The following is a 23,017-nucleotide window of genomic DNA, read 5'->3' on the forward strand; positions in this document are numbered from 1 at the left end:
TAGTGTCTTTTTTAAAAGCATGCACACACTTAAATGAATAATTTCAATGAAAATACATTTATTAAGTTAAGAATTTTAAGAGTTACAGCTTGAAAGTCAGTCATCGTAAATTCAGTGGAATAATCTTGCTCCAACAAATAAACATTTTGGCTAAATTATGTTTCTCTGCTCCTCACACACCCCTCTTGCCAATTTAAAGGAAGAGCAACTCACGTCAATTATGGATGTGCACCATTTGAAAGTGCTTGTGACACAGCGTAATAGCAGAGAAGATGTTTTATTACTTAATTGAATGGAGTTCCAGCCGGCCTTGTAAATGAGGAGTGACAGTAGGCGTTATCGCAGAGCGCCCTGGGTAATTATGTTCAGCAAAGTCTGACTCGAAGGAGGTGAGACTCTTGCAGCAGTTTCAAACAGCAGACTTAGATGAACATACAACACAGATGCAGTTTATTTTACCACACAAAGACCTTGGTATGTGAGCTTGGGAGAACTTCCATTGAGGGGCTGACACTCACTCCAACAGGTTTGCATGCTACAATTATCACATGTAACCACTTGCAATTAAGAACAAAAACAAGCATGTTTGAAGCACTCAGTCTTGGTGAGAGGTGTAATCATGTTCAGGGCAATTAGACAGGTTTGTTGTTCTCTACAGCCACGTCACGTACCTGTGGGATGCTGATTGACTCAACAATCTAATTAGTTTTCGTTATTTAGGCTCAACAACATGTTACAATTGGCAGCATAGCCATTACGGGACGTCGGGCCACCGCCAACATCATCAAGTATCGTTCTTTAACTCTGAAGCCTCGACTAAACTTAAGAAACGAAAAGGTATTTTCTAGATATTGTCTCAGCATTTACTGACATGTAAATGATGACTGTTGCCCTGACACATTTCTTTCATTTATGTTCAATTAGATTTTTCCACTTAGCAAAAACAGAAGATTTCTTTTTTAAAGGCACTTCTTGTCAGCTTTTACTTGCACTTGCAGGTAACATGTACTAAAAAAAGAGATTAAAAAAAGGAATAGCAGAAAATGGTTATATAGTGTTGTAAAATAGTGATATATGATCATTAAAATTTTGTCTTTAATATAGAGACATTTGTTGCTTTACATCAACTATCAAAAAACTAATTATATTTGATCAAATTTCATGTATGAACTATTTAAAACAATTCAGAAAACCTTTGGCATCTTTTAATTCCAAAAACAACAAATCATTTAGCAGTACATATTAATTAATACTAATATTGTTAAAACTGGATAACCATCACCTCAGCTTGTCAATAATAACAACAATGATAATTAAAAATAGATTATTTTCAGGAGCTGCAGTACAAACAACAACAACAAAAAAACCTAGAAACATCACACAGATATGCCCTTTTTGCCAAAGAGAAAAACTAAAAGAATATAGAGTGTATATTATCAACTTAATGATCTTGAAATGGAAGACATAAAAAAAAAAGAAAAGAACGAAATGATCTTGGTAGTTTCTCATCATCTTAGTGACTCTATTGAGAATTGCCTTTTCGTGATGAGATCTGTTTGACGAATAAGAAACATAAAGACCGGTAAGATGAACAGTGTATGATGGAGAATCCCAGATGTTACGGGGAGGGGAAGACTCCGGCCGTGTGACACTTTATCTATGAAAATGGATAAAGAGAGAAGAACCAAGGATCAACACTGTGAGGGCAAAGTCTCCATAGACTAATTATTCCTGTGACAAAGTGGAAACTGTGCCACCATTGTCCTCGCTCCACCCGATCACACATGTAGCACTGAACTGAAAAAAAAGAAACCCGTCCCTCTCTGAAACATATACTTTTTAACTCTAGGTGAGCGCAAACGAGATGCTCTGATTAAGGTGGCGTACAGAGAAGAGCGTCTGCGGTGTCGCCCACCTTTGGGGCCTTCCTTAAGTGGCCTTAAATAAGATAATAAGGGCGATGGGCAGAAAAGAGAGGACTGTGTCTGTTGGCATTAGTGCGACGGCTGTGTTAGCGGTGATATCTTTGAGGGGGGATAGTGTGCCAGTAATGAGACAGGGTTGCCTTCCCTTGCCGGCCTAATTAATCCTACATTTTCATAGCGTATAATCACTGCCCACAGTGCAGCCTTCGACTGGCCGGAGAAGAGAGATGTTGGAGAAGTCTCTCTATCTGTTGCTCTATCTTTCTCTCTTCCTGCTCTATCTTTCCCTCCTCCCTTCATCTCTCTGCAATTTATTACACTGGTATCCAGAGTGAAGTGAAACCCCACAGTATGGGCCTATCTGTCATCTCTACATTATCAGGAAAACACACTGCCGACCGTATTGTGCTACAAGGGGCTCCGGCAAATTACTATTTTTATGGGACATGATAAAGGAAATGCTGCCTTATGTTCAAATACATTACTGTCGTAGAGGAAATGGGAAGGATGGAGTGTTTTACATTGCTATGTGTTTTGATCTTTGTGTTTATGTCTGTTTGGCAACCAACATTGCTAGGACTGATGGATAGCACAACACTTAGTTGTAGTCTCATAAAAGTATGTTCCTATACAGTTAAAACACAATAAAGCTTTTAAAATGCAATACACTCCCAAATAATGTGGGTATGTCGAATAAAAATGTGGAAAAAATTGAATAATTTTACCCAGATGGGGCTTATACAACTAGGAAAAAAGTTGTAACAATTTTTACATGCTCTTTTATGACTTTTTTATGACTACATCTTTTCGGACAAATCCAGAGGCCTCTTATTGTATTTGGACATTTTCTGGCCTAAAAATTTCATTGCGATTCCATATGAACAGAAAAATGTTCGGTGAATTTAGATAAATTGTGTTCTTGTGTTATTATACATACTGTATGTGCTGTACAAGCACTCTTGCGACCATATCATTTGAAAAAGATTGTTTTCATTTCTATAGATGCGTGGCGGTCTGCGATGTCTCTGTGGCATCGAAACCATGTTGCGCAATGATCACTGAGATGATAAAGAGGGGAAAGTGAAAAGTCACATCCTGTCACATCTCATGATCATCTGAAATGTGAGGCCTGCGGGCCCATGAGGGCGACATCCCCCATAGACCAACATATCATAGCACAGTGGGTTAAGGCAGAGAGAAAGAGGAGAGGGTGGAGGATACGGAGGAAAGAGTGGAGGACTCACTGGTAAATAAGCATGTGCAAAACCAACTATTCCTGTCCCTTTCTATCTTTATGAAATCTTGCTTCTGCCTTCCTCTCTCTCTACTCCTATCTCTCTCTCTCTCTCTCTCTCAATCGCTGTCAGAGTGAGACAGATACCCCAACCTCAAAGTGACAGGCCCTCAAACGACTTGGCGAGAAAACCAAGCATTAATTAAGTCATTGCCGGACTGTAATTTCCTTGAGAAGGGAAAAAATGCACGAGAAAAGGTTACTGAGACCTTTTCTGTGTCAAAATTACCATTCGTCATGAATATTAATGCATCTAATGAAGACAACCTTTGCTTCATCAAGAATGTTCTGGAGCAGGGTGCCACGCTGATAGACTCTCTCTGGCTGTTTTTCTCCTTCAGTCAGGAGGGGAAACTGGCTCACACACACACACTCATACACACTAATGCACACGTACACAAACTGAGGTTTACCAGTTTGACTCATCAGCATGCAGCTTTTTCTTTTTGTGGAACATTACATCCTTTCAACAGGTATCATTTCTGACAAGAGGACAAAGGCTCTTACTTATTCAATACTTTTTTGTATATTCAGATAAAGGATAAAAACACAATATATGAGACATAAAGTGGACACAGTGACAGTAAGTATAGGATACAGTGTGCTATCATGTTGCATTATGGGAATTGTAGTACGTAGCATTGAGTTCTTTAGACTAGAGCACACTGCACACTTCCAAGGCTGAATAATAAAATCCTGGATCCAGACAGACTTTTCCCAAATCTGGTAAAAATGTTCATGCAAATCTGTCTATACATTTTTGAGTATAACTTGTAAACTACAAACGAACAAACCAACCACATAAACTTCTTGGTGGAGTGAGCATACAAACTGTATGAATCTTATCATATCATAGACAAAGAAAATACTGATTTCTTACCCCTTTCTTTCAGCCTGAGCTTCAGTATGGACAGCTACTGTTTATGCAGTGCATAGGTTGACATTCACAAAGACACTTAGACATTTTCTGTGGCATTAAATGACCCTGATCTTTAAAACACCAAATGACCAGAATAAACTTTTGGTCTATTGAGGAGTTCAAATATTTCTGAATAACCTGGTGGGGAAGATATTTTTTTATCCAAATAAACCACACTTAAACGGAGATGATTATTCTGAAGTACAACCAAGCAAAGCAGAGTTTTGGAAATGTTACTGTATTGATAACCTTGTGGATCAAACAGGAGAACAGTCCACATTTGATATTTTTTAATCCCGGAGAGAATGACGTATACTGATTTAGATTCAAACTGTATTGGGACGCACTTTGAAATCTTTGACTTTCAGGGAAATGTTTTTGAAAGTACTGGGTGGATTGCCCTTTAATCTAGCATAGACACTAATGCATCACATGGGAAACAGTATGTTGTACTGACACAGAGAGGATTAAAGTTCAACTATCTCTTATCTTATTTGTGAATCATAAAATATGTTATTGAGTTCACTTCTTATTTGATCTAATCTGCCATCATGTCAACATATTTGCTTGCCTATGTATTAGTATTATATCTGGATTCAAGTTTTTTTAGATGTTGTCATTTTCTAGAGCACATGGTCATCTGAGCAACCAGTAAATGCAACTACTATTGCCAGAAACTGCTAAGAAAACTCAAATGATCTTGTGATGATGTCTAGTGAAGTAGACATCATAAGTTAGAAGAGGGGTAAGGAGAGGGTTTTTAGTTAGTATGACATCAACACTGTCATGCTAACAAGGTAGCAATAGTATCTCTTCAACATAATTAATAGATAAAGCCAAAACTGCACATTTTCTAACATTTAACATTTTTAACAGCTAATTTTTTAAAGGTTTGAATCTGACAAACATAGTGAAATCTGCGTCATTGTTAGCATGTCTTATTCTAAAATATACACATATTCATGCATACTGATATAAGTTTTAATCGTTACAGGTGCAGAAATCAAGAAGAAAAATTCGGCTTTCAGAGTAGTACTTCTAAAATAGTCTTTTTTTTCCAGCAACATGTAATTGTACGTAATGTGGGGAGTCTTCTCTGTTTCCATGCTCTTTATAATAACTGACGTTGAGCTTTTGTTCATTAAAGTGGTCAGGTATTGGGTTTTCATCACTGCATATTATTGCGTTTGGTCTAGTTGCACAAACTCCACCCATTAGGACTCAGAGTCCTTGTTTTTTTTAGGCGTTCACCACTGCTGATGGTTTTCCTTTAATTCCAAGCTGAAATATAACTGACACCATTCTCTATACACCACAAGTTTTGTCCCTGACAGAATTAGCAAGACAGTGAGTTTACAAAATCAAAAAGATCTACCCTATGTACTACTGTATATTCTGGTTACTGGTGTCTGCATACCAGCAATATAGATTATCTGGATGTGCTTTAATATGAACCTGTCAGGAATGGTAACTATAAAGATTCATCTGATTATGACTTCACCTGAAATCAGCAGGCAGGAAACATTAAAATTATCATTTTAAGTGCCATCTCTACATACACACATGGTGTAGTCACCACCACATTTCCGCCATCTTTGCCCCCTTTACTCCTCAATGTCTCTCTTTCCTCTTGACATATACCTCTCATTAATTCAGACCTGTCATATCGACACTCACACACATGCACACTTACAGGGTGACAGCTCCTTGCTGAGTGACAGCAGCTCTGTCTGTCTGCTACAGGAAGATCTTCTCCTGCCAGCAGTTTTGTAAAGTAAACCTCGACTGTCACTGCAAGAGAGGGAAGGGTCATCTATTCATATGTCTGCCTCCTCAAACTGTAAATAGCTTTCAGTGATGTCTTCCCTCATCCATTATTAACTGCTTTTGAATTAATGACAGTCTTTTATTTTGCTTGCATGTGATTGTTTGGCATTGATGTATCCCTCCAATCCTCCAATACCAATACCACCCTATTCTATGATTAGAGTGACTTGAAAATAAAAGGATTTTCTCAAAGTAGGAAACTCTATTCTTTGTTTTCTTAACTTCAGCGTGACTTGTTCTTTCATTCTTTATAAACCCTTAGGGCCAATGGTGCAGCCGTGGAAAGCTTGCTGCAGTGATAGAGCTATACAGATCAGTAATCCCTCTATGGCGCTTATTTCTTTTGTTATCCCAAGCATGCACATGTGACTAGACATATACTCGTGGTGGCTGACGCAGTTTCTACGAGTATCACACTATTCCAGAGGTCTATACTAACCAAGTTGTGGAACAGCAATTCAGCAAAGGCATGGAAGAAAAGCCCTGCAAACCAGCACACATGGACATAAGTGATGGAATGACAGTGATAACTTTAAAAAGTTACCATATTGCTATGTTTTCTTACAGATGAATTCAGCAATTTTTTTTCCATCAGTATTTTAAAAAAATACAATAATGCTGTTGTTAATTTTAGTAATCAAAGAGTTTGTTTTTTTCTTAACTGCATCTCAAAAATCAGACCAATGGAAGACACCTCGGTTCTAAATTAGTAAACTACAGTGGTCCTTCAAATTTTATGCAGCAATGTAAAAAAAAAAAATATTTTTTATATAAATACGAGCAAAAACATGAACAGATTTTCACACAAGTACTAAAAGTAGATATAAGAAAACCCAGTTGACGAATGGGATGAAAATTATCCAGTATTTCAGTGTGTGGCAAAGGTTTGTGAATGTTGAAGAGTTTAACTATTCATATTTGGTGAGGTGTATTCTCATTGAATGACCGTGAGGACCACCTCAGGGTCATCACATTGGCAAAGATGACAAAACCTCTGTCTCTGAAGACTTTAGATTGCACATTTACACTCACAAAGACTGTGTATTGATAAAGAAAACTGAAGACCATGCTTGCCCTCTCACTTCCTGATCAACAAAAAATCACTCCAAGAATAAGACTTTGCAATAATCTGCAAGCTCACAAAGGAACCCGATCTAACCTCTGAACAACTAAAGGTCTCTCTCACATGAACATCAGGATTAGAATTAGCCTGAGCATCAATGGTGTGCATGGCAGGGCCGCAATGAGAAAGCCACTGCTCTTTAAAAAAAAAAGAACATTACTGCTTGTCTGGGTGGCCGTGGCTCAGTTGGTAAAGTGGTTTGTCTTCCAGTTGGAAAATCGGTGAATCAATCCCCAACCACTGACAAATTGTACCACTTAACTCTATGGGAGAATGTCTGCTCATCTAACTGTGAACTAAATATGAATGAATGTTTTTGTTGCGGTAGAATTTTTAAATAATAACACGGGAGTATGGCTGATATGCAAAATGCATCAGACATACCTATAGGTGTGTGAGGCTGATGGAGCCACATTGACGCAAGTATTGACCCAGGCACTCAGAACAATTGTGTCTGGGATGTCTTCATTACCAGCAATGTGAAGATAGCTGTGTGAGGACTAATGAGGTTCAGAATATTCAGAGAAGTGATGTTAAAGTTGTTTAGTAACCACATACTTTCATGGAAACGTTGTAATCCAACAAAAACTATATATCCTCTTTGTACCTGCAATTCAGCATGACAGCTAACTCATTTTAGGTTTACACAAACTTTAATACAGGCTAAATTGATGTGTGGTAAACAGTGAGAAGAACACTGGCATCTTTGAAGAGATAGAACAGCCATTTTGAGTTTTTCTTTTTTTCCGGGGGGGGGGGTTGATTTTGCCGAGTAAGGTCAGTGACCGTGCTTCCAACTAACCTACTGACCGAACACAAAGTGGCTGTTTGGTGAATTTGTTTGTGGAGAGGTGCTTGTAGAAAGGCCCAAAACTGAATTATGTCATGAATATTTTAAACTTCTGTGTGCTAATGTTATTTACTGTGAACCTGTGATATGAATGAGTTAAACTCCTGCATCGTAATGAGTTAACAGTGTGTTAAAACTGTTCCACCATGTTGACTCTTTTCTACCCATGGCATTCATGTCTGACACAGAAAAGCTTACTGAAGTAAGCTGCATATGCAAGCCTTCCCATCATACTTTGCAGATCCAGACATAACAGCATTAGAGGAAACAGGTCCGCATGAAAAAAATAAACGCTCTGAAGAGGAAGGTTTACTACCAATTATTCTCAGACGTTTTTGGGGAGATTTGTTTCTTTTAGGAGTAATTTTTATTTTGTGACCTATGTGCTCATGATGTGGATTTGGACTGAGCTCAGATTTTACAACAAGGACTATGGAGGATCTCTGGCATCCCCTAGGTGAGAAAATAAAACTGTGATTTGTAGTCAGAAGTTCTGCCAAGGAAACCCATAGCTAGAAGGCTTGCAAGACAGACAAGAAAATAGGCTACAGTAAAAGAGTCCACCTAACGTCAAAAACACTGTTTTTCTTTCCTTTCTTATCATTTGATCCGTTCCACATCAGTCCAAAAAAGGAATAAAATTAATTGGCCGTTTGGAGGCACAAAAAGAAAGTTTGCCTTTGTTGTGAATCTGCATAAGAGTCACCACCATACATTATCATGAATAATACATCCATATCTCCTCCATAGCCACGGGTGGTAGGGATTAGATAAAGCGCCATAAATAAGCTTCAAAGCCTGCTGTATGCCGTTTTGTTACACCTCACCATACAGGCCTTTCCTTTAATCACAAACTTAGCCTTAGCTGGTGGGGCCCTTTTGTTGTGATTGTGCTGGTGTCGCTATTAGTGCAGGGTGGCCCCGTCTGTACACACGTATTCATTTACCTAATTAACACGGAACTCACACTGGGAGTCAAATGAAAGCTATCGTAGGGGAGTCACAAAGAACAAAGCCTGGCGAGGATGCCCGGCTTCCTACTGTTGCCAGCCACTGAATCACCGTGAAAAAAAAAAAAAGACAGCCACCCGGACAGGGCTTTTGGTTGGTAAGGTATTAAGATACAAATGATGAAGTTCCATCTACAGTAAATCACATGAATTCATGGCCAAGAAAGTGAAACGGTGAAATCATACAAGAATCAGTTAGCTTCACAGCTCTCCAGCTGCCATTCTGCACTTTCGAAACCCCAACAAAAGACTTTTAGTCTAAAAATATTTCCAGCATTAGACTGACATCAGACTTGATATTAGAAGAAAACTAATTAGTAGGCTATCATAGACATTTCTTTATAATCCTTCGCAGACAGCATGACATATGACAGCATCATCTACAAATAAATAATATGCTCATCAGTTCCGCAGAAGTCAGAACGGCAGAAGAAGAAGTGTATAGGAACATAACCCCAGCAGAAATACACATAATTAATTGCTTTTTGTTGGCATTTCAAAAGTCTGCTCGACAGTTGGATGGAAACAGCTTGTGTCTGTATTTATATCACCATTATCTGTCACTTTCCCTCTGAGCTGGGTGCTGGACTCATCATTTTGTGTTCATTTACAGCGCTGAGTATCTTTAGGACTAATTGTCTTTAATTAACATGATAAGATAGATGCTCATTCTACCTGCGTCTTATTTCTGCCTTATTTCTGTAGTCTGTCATGGAGCTTTGGCTGTGTATCACCAGCATTGTAACAACCTAAATAATCATATGTGTATTGTAATGTGAGGAAAATTGAAACCCCACCTGCATGTACAGTATTATAGATGTAACTCCTGTTCCCAAGAACAGAGCCTCCCCGTCTATTTTGTATTGTGAACTTAGTGAGGTAAATCACACAAGATAATCATGTTAGTGACGCACATACACAGACCGACAACTGCAGAGATTAATTACGATGAGTTGGATGTTGCATCAGCAGCCAATTATCACCTGAAGAGAGTCAGTTGGGCTCACTCAGTTGGCAGCTATCGTTCCCTATTCTTATGCCTCTCCCGAAATCAGCCACCCGTCAGCCCCAAGCAAATTGGATGAGGAGTTGGGAAACAAATTTCCACCCTAATACACAGTGACAACAAATCTGGGATCACAGTAATAAACTCTAATTTATCAAGAAGAATGAGGGATGAAAGCTGCAGACTGGCTGAAGTAGAGGGACATGAGAGAATCCAGTTTTCTGTTTAAACAATAATTCAAGGAAAGTCCACAGTGTTGTGCTGATGGCTACTAGCTAGTTTCCCCGGGCTGCCTTTATTAAAAAATACTGACATGGGAACAACAGAAGTGTTGATGCATGTGGAACTGGAGACAGAGCAGTTTAAGAGACAAAGAAGAAGTAATGGGAAGAATAAAGGAGACACACACCGAGAAACAGAGAGTGAAAGGTGGAGGGCATTTCATGTAATGTTGATTTCAGTGAACCCACATTCCCCTCTCACCAGCAACCTGACCTCCTCTGACTTGGATGATCCTTGTTGCCATGGAAACTGGAAAAACAAGTATGACACACCTCTGCCTTACCCCCTTGTCTCTGAGAGATGAAAATGAATGTGGCCCCAGGATCAACACACAGCCGTATTGGCAAAAAATCTATATTTTTTCCCTCTGCCTTGCATCGGTCCAGTAAACTGTAACATATCAATCCATACATCTGCACACTCCACACTAATCCCTCCGTTTGTGTTAGTGTGTGTGCAAGTGAGGATGAGAAAAATGCTACAGTGAACAAAAGCTGCCCAGTGTGTTTGAACTGTTCCATTAAAACAATCTTTGTTTTTGATACAGACAAGGAGAAAAAGAGCAAGCTGACTGAACACAGGCTGCGTGTCAGTCTAAGATGGAGGGTTTTTTGTTGTTTTATTTTGCTTTCTTTAAATTCTACTTCTCATTACTGTGCTGAGCCTCAAGCAGTTAGTGGGGGAAAAACGAGTCAGAGCAGCTATGCCTGAGCCCAGGGGCCCCCCAGGAGCCACGGGGGGTCCCTACTTTGATGGAGGCCTGAGCATCATTAGAACAGATAGCATGATAGGGTCACAAACACACTGCTACCAGTGCACTGCTTCTGCAGACTCCCAGCAGCACTCTTACAGACAAACACTGGCAACAAACAGTGTTTCCATGCAGCTTGCTCTATGTGACTTGGTGGTGTATATGGATGGATGGATGGATGGATGGATAGATAGATAGATACTTTCTCATGGCAGTCCTTCCTAACCATTCATACATCCTTATTTTTTCTTAATTACCATGAACTTTAACATTTCAAATGCTAACTGAGGAGTTTGAGATGTAGCTCTTGTTTTCTTTCGTTATCTTATGTGTTTTCCACTTGTAAATATACTTTCTTACTGTAAAATGATGGACTTAAAATGGCCTTATAACCCCACTCAGATGATGGGCAGCAACGGTTGCATCTTTAGACCATGCTGATGCCTCTCCTTCTTGGCGTTGTGTTAACACACACCTGAGTGCTCCAGACCAGGAAACTGCCGAAAGTCCTGCTTTTACAGAGGTGGACACACTTGCTGATGATCAGTTAATCATAGTCAATATTTGCAGCATTTTACCTTATGTCCTCATATGTAAATCGATAGACAGATAGAAAACAAGGTTAAAGCAAAAACCAAAAGAACACCTGAGATATATGACAGCAGGTTAACAGAAAGCAGGTTTAATTGTGTAACTCGCAGAGGTTCTTTGTGAAAGTTCATTGTTCATGAAAAAATGAATATGAGCTACAGTGCTGCCTTTATAGGCATAATAAAAATTATACTGTTGTACTTAAATTTTTTAATAAAGTGACTGAGAACATTTAGGGAGACTGGCATATGTTAATAAGACTGAGAAGAGCATGCTGTCCAAACAGCACTGAGGAGAAACAACCATGCTTTCAACCATCCCTGGTCCTCAAAGGTCAACCATATTTTCATAATAACAGCCCTATGGCTAACTCTAAATCTGTCCCCAGAATATAGAGGCCTACCAATGAGACGGAGCAGGAGATAAAGTCTAGAACCTGCACGAGGCATTGTTACGACACACTCTTTATAGGTGGGCAGGGTAGAAAGATGGGACTTCTGACATGCTTTATGTTTTATAGGTTGGCGTTAAGTACATTTCTGTCATGCGAGAAGGTGTGGAAGCAGCAGCAAGTGTTACTCTTTCAGTCTTGGTAGTTATATACAGGGACTTGTGAGTTCTCTCTTTTTACTGGTTAATATTTTCCATTAAGTGACACTGGACAGCAGCTACTCAATTTCAAAGTTATACTTTTAAAATTGGCTAAAATTAGAAACAACAGTGCAAGTGGTAAAGAGTCACAAAGTTGTAAAAAAGACTCAATTAATTGTCATTATTCACTTGATTAACATTCAGGTTGTGTTGTTCACAAAGTATATGCATGATATTTTGTTTAAATGTGTGGTCGAAAAGTTACCTATCATTCTGATGTGTCTTTGGATTAAATGGATGTATATATTCAAAATAAGTAACCATTCTGACAAGGGATCCTATATTTGAAAAAACAAAACAAAACAAAACAAAAGCTGTGGACATGGAATCCACAGTTTTCCAGTTTTCCCTAATGGAGCCAGTGAAGCTAGCGTTCCTTCCTGGGTGCACCACTTTGTGCTAGTAAAGAACAGGACTTTGCTCATCCTTTTGGAATGACAAATGTCATGTGTGATGCTCATTTTAGGCAAAAGTGTCATATAACTTGACATTTTAAGGGAATCCAGATGGGAATCGTGAGATTGATAGCAGATTGTGATTCACACGTGCAAGTTGCTTTTACAGCCATAAGTGTATGAGCCAAATTGACTGACAGTGATGGAGTGCTGAGATACAGCCCAAAACATCAGAATTGTGTGCTCTTAGTACTGTTTTTTCACTTCAATTCAATAGCTTGTCTTTCATGTTTCTCTCCCACTCCACTGTCTCTGGCATAGAAAAATCCAATTTTGCTCTAGCCCACCAGGTGATATTTCCATTTGTTCCCACTTAATTCTACATTAAAAAACGACCACCACTATTTTTGTAATACTCTTATGTGATGGCAAACTTTACAACTCTGTGAAAAGATTGTTAGCAATAGTTAGCTAACACTGCTAACTCTGCAGGCCAACAGCTCTCTTCTCCACTGCAAACCACTAATCAATTTCTCTTTGATACTTGATATTTCTCCTATTATTAGCTCTTTTCTGGTCTTTTTTTATGTCCATCAGGCTCATAATTTTAAGGCTGTGTTCTGTTGTGTCAGTTCTTTTTTTTATTCTCTTCACAGTTTAAAACACCTGTGTGGATCCCACATTTATTTTTGTTAAACTCAACCTAGCCTAAGTTAACCTAAGTTGTTTTTACTACATATATGTCACTGAAGTTACTAACCTATGAGTGTCAGTATAGGTTTTCACAGTGGCTATCAATTAGCTATAATAAATATCAGTTACTAGAATATGCTAACTGTTAATAAAAAAAACTTTTGTCCTTGTTCAACACCAAATAAATTAACCAAACCACAGCTGGAAACTCAAGAACACTACCAGCAGTATGTTCATGAATATTCAGCACAACCATGAAATTGTTAAAAAATATTTTTTTTTGTTCAGAGCATGACTAATGTTTCATTAATTGGTAAAGTTAATAATTCATTATGTGCCTCACATCGGAGGCAGATGACAGTTGACTGGTTTAGTATCGCCTTAATAATCTGTTTTATGTCTGGTGTATTTGTGTGTCTGAATGAATGCGTTTATGGTGGAATATATGTTGGGTGCTGGTGTCCGGGCTGTCGGTATCTCTGAAGGGTTGTCTGCGTGTGTGTGTGTGTATGGGGGCTGTGATGAGACCCTGTATCTGACACAATGCTGCTCTGTTAAGGTCAAGCCCTACAGAATGTCAGGGATGATGACACGCACTGAAAGGTTTCATCTAATCCCTCCATTTCCTCTCTTCCCCTCCGTCCCTCCAATCTGTCTACCCTACCTCCATCTCCGGTCCGCTCACTCACAAGACAAGGCAGACATATACCGGCCTTCACCTACAGTCTGCATCAAGACTCTTTGTGGGTGTGTGGGTCTTTTTGTGTGTGTGTGTGTCTAAATAGCGTCAAGCCATGCCATCCCACTAGTAACTCCAAATAAGAAATGCCTGAGGCCACTGTCTCTGCGTCTGCATGGTTGGCCTGGTCTTTACAATCCACTGTCAAACATCTTTGCTTCAGTTCCCACTAGCGATACGTTTACTTATTTTTTGTGTGTGTTCAGCTGCCATAAAATTACAAAAAAAATTATATAAAAAAAGCAATGCAGATCAAAACATTTGCTGAAAAAGCCTTGAGCTGTTAGCAGAAATATGCAATATTTGAGATTTGAACTTTCTGAAGATTTAAACAGGTCTCCAATATCTATTTGGTGCCTGGAATTTGGGGAATTTATCTGATGTTGTCAATCAGATAGTAGACTGACACTGAAGTCAAGACCAGGATAATCTGAAAAAAATGTGCATATCTCAAAATAATTCTTGAGCAATGTTCGGGATTTTGAGTTTTTGCAGGAAAGCATGGGGAGTCTTCTGTGACATCATTTATCATCAAATCTAATCCCTTCCGAATCTGATCCCTTCTGATCTATTTGAAATAACACACTGTAATTCCTCTTTTACAGACATTGACAAAGAACCCCTAATGACATTCTTTGGTTGCATGTAATTCTGTTATTTCTAAACAGCGTCAAATGAATTCAATTAAGCTGCCATGAAAAAGAATGTTATTTACACCTTACGAGATTACCTGGACTTAATTTCCTGGGGTTTTAAATAATTGACAAACAGCATGTGCGTACTTAACTAAGCCTCATATTATGCGCACAGTTGAACATGTCATCAGTTGTTCTTAATGCTTTTTACTTTGAAATTCTCCCTTATTTTTCCCTGTTTCATTCGCTTGGCTACACTGTAGTTAACACTTATTAAATTAGCAGACATCCAGTGATCAAACAACAACCCATTGAGCAAACTGAATGACAGCGGAGGTCTCCTTAACATCTGGTGAAATCGCTACAGATAAGCATTGAGGTCCAGCTAATTATGTTATAGCAATCCCAGAAAACCATTTTGTCACTGCTGTATGGTTTGGATTTATTTTAACACTCATAACCAAAGAGACAGTGTTGGATTCAAGATGCATGCCTTCCCCTGAACCTTCTCAAACTGTCATTTATCCTCTCACCTCTGTGAATTGGGTGTGGAAAAACTGAGGAGCTGCGGAGATGGAGAGAGCGGAGGAAAGGGGGGGAATGAAGGATTATATAAAGAAGAAGCTGCACTTGACGGTAACTGGTTGAGATTAGCGCCTTAGGGGTACAGCAGTGGCTGTGATTTTGATACTGCGCCCCCAGCTAAACGCTGAAGGCCGCCTTGCCTAGAGGAGTCTGCCTTCACCCACAGGCAGTCAAAGATTGTTTTCTTACCAGCATCTCTTCCTTCTCCTACTCCTCCTCCACTCCACAGACACCTGTCATCTTCAATGTCAAAACTCTGCACGGAAGACAACGCAAAGAATAAACAAAAGAAACATGCTTCTTTTTAAAGACACACTCTGCATACAGATCTGTGATGGTGAGATCCAGGCTTCACCTGCAGTTAAAGCATTTCAGAGTTGTCATGATCAGTATTCTGCCAGTTTATTACGGCGTTGTCCAAATAATTAAACAAATAGATAAATCCTATTCATGTATACGGGTAGGTTGTTAATTTTCTTTTTTCGTTAACTGCAACTGAGTTTGTTTGACAATTGATTAATCACATTGATTATGCTCAATGAATAAAAGCTGGAGGTAACTTTTTTAGAAATGAAGCAAATATCAAAAGAAAGGCTTTAAAATCCTAAACCAACAAACATTTCTCAAATCTTCAGAGAGGATCACTACACTCGTTCCATAAGTTTTAGGTGCAGTAAAGTTCAAAGGATATTGTGGTTTGTTTCAAGTGGGATTGTGTGACGTATTTAAGAGTAATTAGTGTCTTACCAACAGTAGCCAGTGGTCTCAGTTCGGAGAATCAGAGGAATTCGTGACGGAGAGTCAAACTAGCAGCTGCTCCTCAGGGGGCCACAGAAGAGAGAGGCTTCAGAAACTTAAAACATTTCAAAGGTTTGAGTGAAAATTACATGTAGTAAATTTTACCTCCAAATGTCCGGCATCAGACACTTGTTTACTTGGTTAGTATTTCCTCACCGGAAGAATGACACATGTGCAGCAGCTGCCCAAAGCATCATGCCACTGATCAGCCTTGACTCACAATCCCACCGTTCTAATCTTAAAATACCAGTTATGAGTCTGTGAATACAAGCAAAAAAAAGTGTGTAAAAGCTCAAACACCATCTTTGGACTCTTTGCTGAAGTAACACCCAGCAGTAAGCTGTTCAATAAGTCTGACAGAACTTCTGACGGACTCTGATCAGCAGTAGGATGCGTTGGGCAGCCAGCTGCATGCAGAACTACTGCACGTAGTGAGACAGATGTTCTTTGGTTGAGATAATAGTGACAAAGTAAACAACTGACTGATGCAAGATTTACATGGTGTGAAAGCGACAATATATAGTGTTTGCTTGAACCACAATTAAACAGCTATGAAGTTTTAGTTGTTTCAGATGTCAGAGACACAGTTTCTGTCTCCCAGCTCTGAGTAGCCATTAGCTTAGCTCCCCTGTCAGACTTCCTCCCTGATTCTAAATGGAAAGCGTCTTGACTGCTGTCTACTGACATTTAATGAGAAATAGTGTGGCATAAAAGCACCGTGACTGAAAGGTCTGCACTGGACCATGTATGGATATGTCGCAGAGCTGCAATTATTCAAAGATTGTTGATTTTTCACATTATTTCTATCACAACCACAAATATGTTTCTATCAACTTAATTAAATAATGAATGACTAAATTGTCATTTCATAAATAATTTTGGTCAAAGGACTGGAACCAGTCTATGGTGAAATGGACTAAAAAAACTTTTTGTTGTGATTTTTATTTTGTTTTCCGTCCTCCATACATACAACACAAAGTGCAAAAACTAGTTTGATCTCATGCTGGCTGAGGAGAACTTATTTTTGCATGAAATCTGGTGTGAATGACCTTTCTCACCTTGAGCAAACACAGCTGCCTGAATAGTAAGAAACAGTAAACTGATCCTGGTGTGAAGTGGCCCTTGTTGTCCATGTAGTTAAGCAGAAGTATGAGATGATGTGACACTGGCAGCCGTGCCAGGCGGTGTTGTTGCAACCAATGGGGGGCAGAGGACACAACAGAGAGTAATGGCTGCTACAAGCCATCAAGCTCACAGCGATAAAAACACACCGCCACGTTCCGTCTACCCTGTTTTTCTCTATTTTAATTCCTTCTGTTTGTTTGTTTGTCGACCTTGCCATGTCAGCTGACCTTGCTCTATCCAAGACCCCAAAGAGGAAGGGGAAGGGAAAAAAAAAGAGACACAACAATAAGCAAGACGCTGACATTTCTGCTCAGAGAAAGAACAAACAGTACATACAAAATGCCACCCCCCCCACTCCACTCCCTTCAGACAAATTTACTCAAAAATATGTGTGTGTCTTGAATGTCCGTGGCTGTCGAAGCTCTCGGCCACCATTGCCAAGGAAGTGTCATGGTGTCGTGACAACTTCAGCGACTGCGGCGCGATGGGTGACCCTCGGCCGGCAGAAGGGGGGCGCTGAATCCCCCACCCACCCTGGATCCTGACAGATGTCATATACCTCCTCCATGGGCACCTTCTGTTTCCTGTTCACCTTTCTCCATCCTGCAGCGTTAGGGCTCCTGTCTGCACCTCGTCAAAGCGCACACACATGCACACACAACCACACACAAAGCAAAAAGACAGACAGCGACTGGGAGACGTAAACTTCAACAGGATGGATTTTTAAACACCAGCAGTTTAGGACAGACAGAGACGACACAGTAGCCATATGGAGATTTATCATTTTTAGCTGTTTTAATCTTAAGTTTAATTCTCATTGTTTACCGGCACCATCTATTTATGCTTTTTGCTTCACTTAAAAGGCAAATGCGCGTTCTGCGCTCTCTGGCATTTATATCACCTTCTCAGAGGACGTTTCCTGTTATTTACAAAAGGCTTTTCTCTGAGAACAGTTGGTATTTTAGACTTAGCACACCCCACTCAAAACCTGTTTGCACAGATTTTCCCCATCATCCTTCAGCCCATAGTTTGACAGAAACACTTCAACAAAATGAGATTCTGCCTCGTTACATTGTCTTATACTGTTATATCAGACGTGTCACCAGCCCACTCCATGAATAACAAGTCTAACAAACCAAAAAAGCCTTATGATATTAGATTTCCATAAACCTTCTGCCGGCTGCCTCCTTGTGTGGATTGTGTATCATCCGCTCAAAATGCTCTCCTCGATGGAAATGTGCAGACTAAATCTGATCATGGCACTAGATAATGTTCACTTCTCACTCCTGAAACACCGACTTGAGTGGGGAACGGAGGGGATCCTGTGACTAACCCATCAATCATGGTGACGTTTTGCTCGAGTGATGGATATTCTAATTTCCCTTTTATATACAGGTGCACAGGATGGATGGATGACGATTAATGGATGGGCAAGGCTGCCTCCACAAAACAAAGAAAGACGCAGCAAGGCCTGCAGCGTCGCTGGGAAGGGCAGGGAGCTGAATCTCGACGTGTTTTGGAGATGATACCTCAGATTCAGGATGAAACGTCCCTGTAAACACATAAGTACAAAGTATACATCCTGAGGTGACAAAGGTGTTACTAACACAACAATCGTCTTCCCTCCACAGGGACCTACAACAGGTTCTGCAGTCGTCTCTGTGACAGCCCTCGACATCCTCACCTCTCCTCATTTCACACAACCTGTTTCTCACTTTCTGTCATTGCTATCACCTCCATAATTATTCCTTAACTTTCACCCCACCCCAGACTGCTTAGGCCGTAATTTATTGAAAAACATCACCCTTCTAGGGCAGCTCCTCCGATGCTGTGTGCTTATCTGTCAGGAGTTGTGCAAAACAACCTTTTGATGAAAATCTTCTGACACATGAGTGCTGCAGGCTTGAAAGTCTGAAGAGGTGTTCTTGGCAATCTCTTATTTTTTCTGTCCATAAACAAGTTTTCTCTCTCTGTAAAGCTTTTAAGCAAACACATCTTTTAAGTTGGACTTCTGTTGAACTGTTTTCTTTTTTTTAACTCACGCACACATCATGTTGAAGGTTAAAAGGTTTAACTGCTCTAATTGGCTACATTCACTGATTAAACGCAGTCAAACTAACAGAGGCACCGCAAATTCTGCAAAACTTTGCATAAAACAGCAATTTAAATAAAATTCTAAACAGTCAAACTTCATGTTTTTAACAAGGCCTGTTGTTGATAGGAAGTTCCTTTGGAGCAGACAGGTTTGAGTCAATATATTTTCACTGCAGTAGGACAAAAATATTTGCATTAATTTCAGCACTTCAGCTGATTTAATTGTCCTCTTTTGCACTAACTATGCTCATTTCAAGGATTTTCATTGGACGTTAGCTGTGGAGAAATTCCCCAGTGATTTTCACTTTCTTTCCCTTCACAGCTGACATTGAACATGGACCTTCATAAACCATCCAGTGCTTAAGACTTTTCCTTAGATTTAACAATCCCGCCTGAGATCTCTCTTCCACCCCAGTCCTTCTACCTCTATCTCACTTTATCTTTCGCTCTTCATCCCTCCCTCCCTGTCCAAAGCTGTCCTCCCAGCCATCTGTCATGTGATGTTTATGGGCCCTTTTGCTTTTGTGTCCTGATGACCACTGTCACAGGGAGCTACCCATTACCGATGCGGCCTGATGAACGATGTTACCCAGACGCATTGCTGACACCCCTGTGTCCTTGGCCGCAGAGACGCTGCCTCGGCAGCCAAACTCAGGCCGGTAAAGAATGAGGACAGGGGGGGACCTGGGGGAGCTGGACTGAGGACCTGTCCGTCATTCTGCCGACAGGATGCTCATATTTCCCCCCTGCTACCACCACCATCTTCCCTCTCCTCTTTATCCAACGAATAGAAACGTGGCGCTGGTCAGCATGGTGACGATGTCGTCATTAATCCTGAGCTGGTGAACAGTGCCCTTGCCTTTCACCCGGATATATATCTACATCAGAACAGACACAGTCATACACCCTCACTCCCCTTCAGAGGCCACAAAGTATGCCCCGAAGGGTTAATGTAAGAAAGATGAGAGAGATGATGAATGTTGTTAATTTGTCTGATTTTATCTGTCAAATAGAAATGTTAGTGCTTGTTTTGATCTTTTATTCAATATGTTTGTTGGTAATGTTGGAGTGAGGTTTTATGTTACACTTTTGATATTGGTAACAGCTGTTTTGAAATGATTTTTGCCACATTGTTAAAACATGTTGTTGAAATGATGTGCTTGCTTATGCTCATCTCAAACTTGACCCCTTTCAGCTGGAAATGTATCGGTCAAATATTCTTGAGTGTAATTTTGTGGGCCTCTTTTAAGATTTATCGTCTGGCACTACAGAGTCCCAAAAGAGATGTTGAAGAAGCAGATTTCTAGGCTGGAATGGATGCAAAAAGAGGTGACAAAAACAAATTTTTAACTGAATAAAAAGGACCCCCACAGTCTAAAGCTGTGGCCTCACAGCAGGCTGCCACCTCATCTCTATTGCTCCTCAGTCATTAACCTTGTGACAGACCCTACCACCGAGCAGGGGTGAGCAAAACAAACACACAAAATAAGAATAAAGAACAAAGAACAAAGCTTATCAATTAATCTTAAGACTGATGGGTCAATGGCCCAACTCGCTACATGTTAAAGTGTTCTTGATCAAGACACTGAACCCCAGGTTGCACTTTATGGCAGGTGTACATCTTGTATGGCGTGTGGATGGTTGAACAGAGACATTAGAAAGCACTTTGTGTCACCCTACGAATAAAAGGTGTAACATGACCATCAATATATGATCAACAGGATGTAAATCTGACACCTCCTGGGCCCCAATATTACCATGGCTAAAGACCTAATAATGCAAATCTGTCATCACCATGTATGGATTCAGGAACCTCGTGGGGCAGTGAACACAACAGGCAAGACAAAAAAAAAACATTAACCCCACTGTCTAATTATCCAAAAAACTTATAATTCCCTAAAAAAACCAAAAAGTGTCTGGAAAATGGTTTCCCTCAGCAGATGCTTGTGTGCTTTTTAACTATTGAATCTTTGCTTTGCCATTTCGATCTAACATCATGTTGGCTATCATGTATCATGAGTATTGCTTTTCGATTGTACTGGGCTAACATGTGCAACATATTACATGTGATCTCGACAGGGCGTTACCGTCAAGAGATCACAATCCAGAAAGTTTAGAAAAGTAAGTGTCTAAAAGAACTAATCTAAACCAGTTTTTACTTATACACGTGGATTTTTTTTGGCCTTGAAAAATCCCTAGAAACAACTCATCAAAACTGTTGATTCAGATTTTAGATGACTTACTCCACCCATTAAAAGGTTAAAAAAAAAAGCTCTAACAAAGGAAGTTATCCTTTTACAAGAGTGTAACATAATGGGAACAATCTGGTGGACAAAATAAAATCCTCATTTAATCAGTGAGGCCTTCTCCCCTCTCATGTCACCCTTCCTCCCCCTCTCTTTCTGTCTCCCTGTGAACGTCTTTACTGGCCGGTGAAGCCGCTGATGAATTCCTAAGCAGATCACACTGATAATTGTATTTCATAACTGTCAGTTGGGCGAAGGCTGCCAGTGTGCCCAGGAGCTATTTGTGTCTCAGTATGTCCTCCACAAACCTTCCTTCTCCCCCTCCCCCCACCCTGTCCAACCCTCCCCAATCACCAGGGATGTGCTTACTGTCTCCAGCCCCGAATTACTCAATCAGGAGGACACATCTACGGATGACACCTTTATTACAATTAATCAGGGGAACTTGATTAAGAAAGTTATTCCTCCCCTTCATTGAGACTTACACAAGTGGTGCCGCTGCATATTGTAATTTATGTCCCACTGAGCTCTGATCGACAGAAAAGCCGACAGATTGCCAGCCATACTGAGACATGTGGACGTTCGTGTGTGCATGTGTGTGTAAGGGGAAAGTGCGTGTGCATGGAACCTATCCGCACTTCTACATATGCACAACCACATTCCTGGATCATTCTGTCGAGCACATTTCTGGTTTCGCAAACAGTTTAATAAACACTTTAATTGGCTGTAGAGATGTGCTCGCTACAGCACATATCTACATCTCTATTGAATATTCTGTTTCCTTTCTTCTTGTCTCTTTTTTTTCACACTCCTCTTCTTACACGCATACACACAGACACACACCCTGCTGAATGAAGCCATCTCTTTACCTTTACTCACAGTTCCTGGGTCTGCTGTGGCTAATTAGTTGAGTGGGGTTTTAGGTTTGGTAATTAGGCGGAGGTAGAAGTGATGGGGGCTCAGGGAGTTTGGGAGTTGAAGGGGTCTGACTGACTTGCAGAGAAAGAAACTGGACTGTCTGGATGCTGGCAGCACCGAGCAGCAAGCTAGTGTCCCTGAGGTGCCTGGAGGTAGACTACCATGCCACACTTAAGAGGGTGATGTCTTTGTTAGGTGACACATATTAGAACAAGGGGGAACTGAACAAAAAAGAAGAGATGGGGAAACCTTTGAACATTTTACTACCCCAAGTGTCAACTTGCAACAATAAAAAAAAAAAATCAACACTGTGCTGTTGTCTTCTATGGATAAATGGAGAGCCACAAAATACTGAAACTTAGTAGCTAGCGAACTAGCTAGAATTATTTTCAATTTGAAGGTAGTATAACATTTTCTGAGTGGTAGCATCCAACATGGCAACATGTGACAGAAACAAAATGATGGTAAATGCCAATGCAAATCAAATAAAACCTACAATATTAGCAAAGCCAGTAGTCGGCTATTGCCATCCCACAGTAAGCTAGCAGTCATTCAGGAAC

The 23,017-nt window shown here is 40.1% G+C and overlaps 1 long non-coding RNA gene across 1 annotated transcript; it reads right to left on the minus strand.

Annotated features, from left to right (window-relative positions):
* Positions 1 to 1,204: 1,204 nt before the first annotated feature.
* LOC140315744 (uncharacterized) lies at positions 1,205 to 16,111 on the minus strand. Its single transcript, XR_011917289.1, has 3 exons — positions 16,024 to 16,111; positions 15,466 to 15,532; positions 1,205 to 1,657 (listed from the first exon to the last, which is right to left on the minus strand). It is a non-coding gene; the product is annotated as an uncharacterized lncRNA (long non-coding RNA).
* Between the last annotated feature and the right edge of the window lie 6,906 nt (positions 16,112 to 23,017).

The sequence above is a fragment of the Leuresthes tenuis genome, unplaced genomic scaffold (genome assembly GCF_036924035.1).
Source record: "Leuresthes tenuis unplaced genomic scaffold, fLeuTen1.0.hap1 SCAF_10, whole genome shotgun sequence".
Classification (NCBI taxonomy): domain Eukaryota; kingdom Metazoa; phylum Chordata; class Actinopteri; order Atheriniformes; family Atherinopsidae; genus Leuresthes; species Leuresthes tenuis.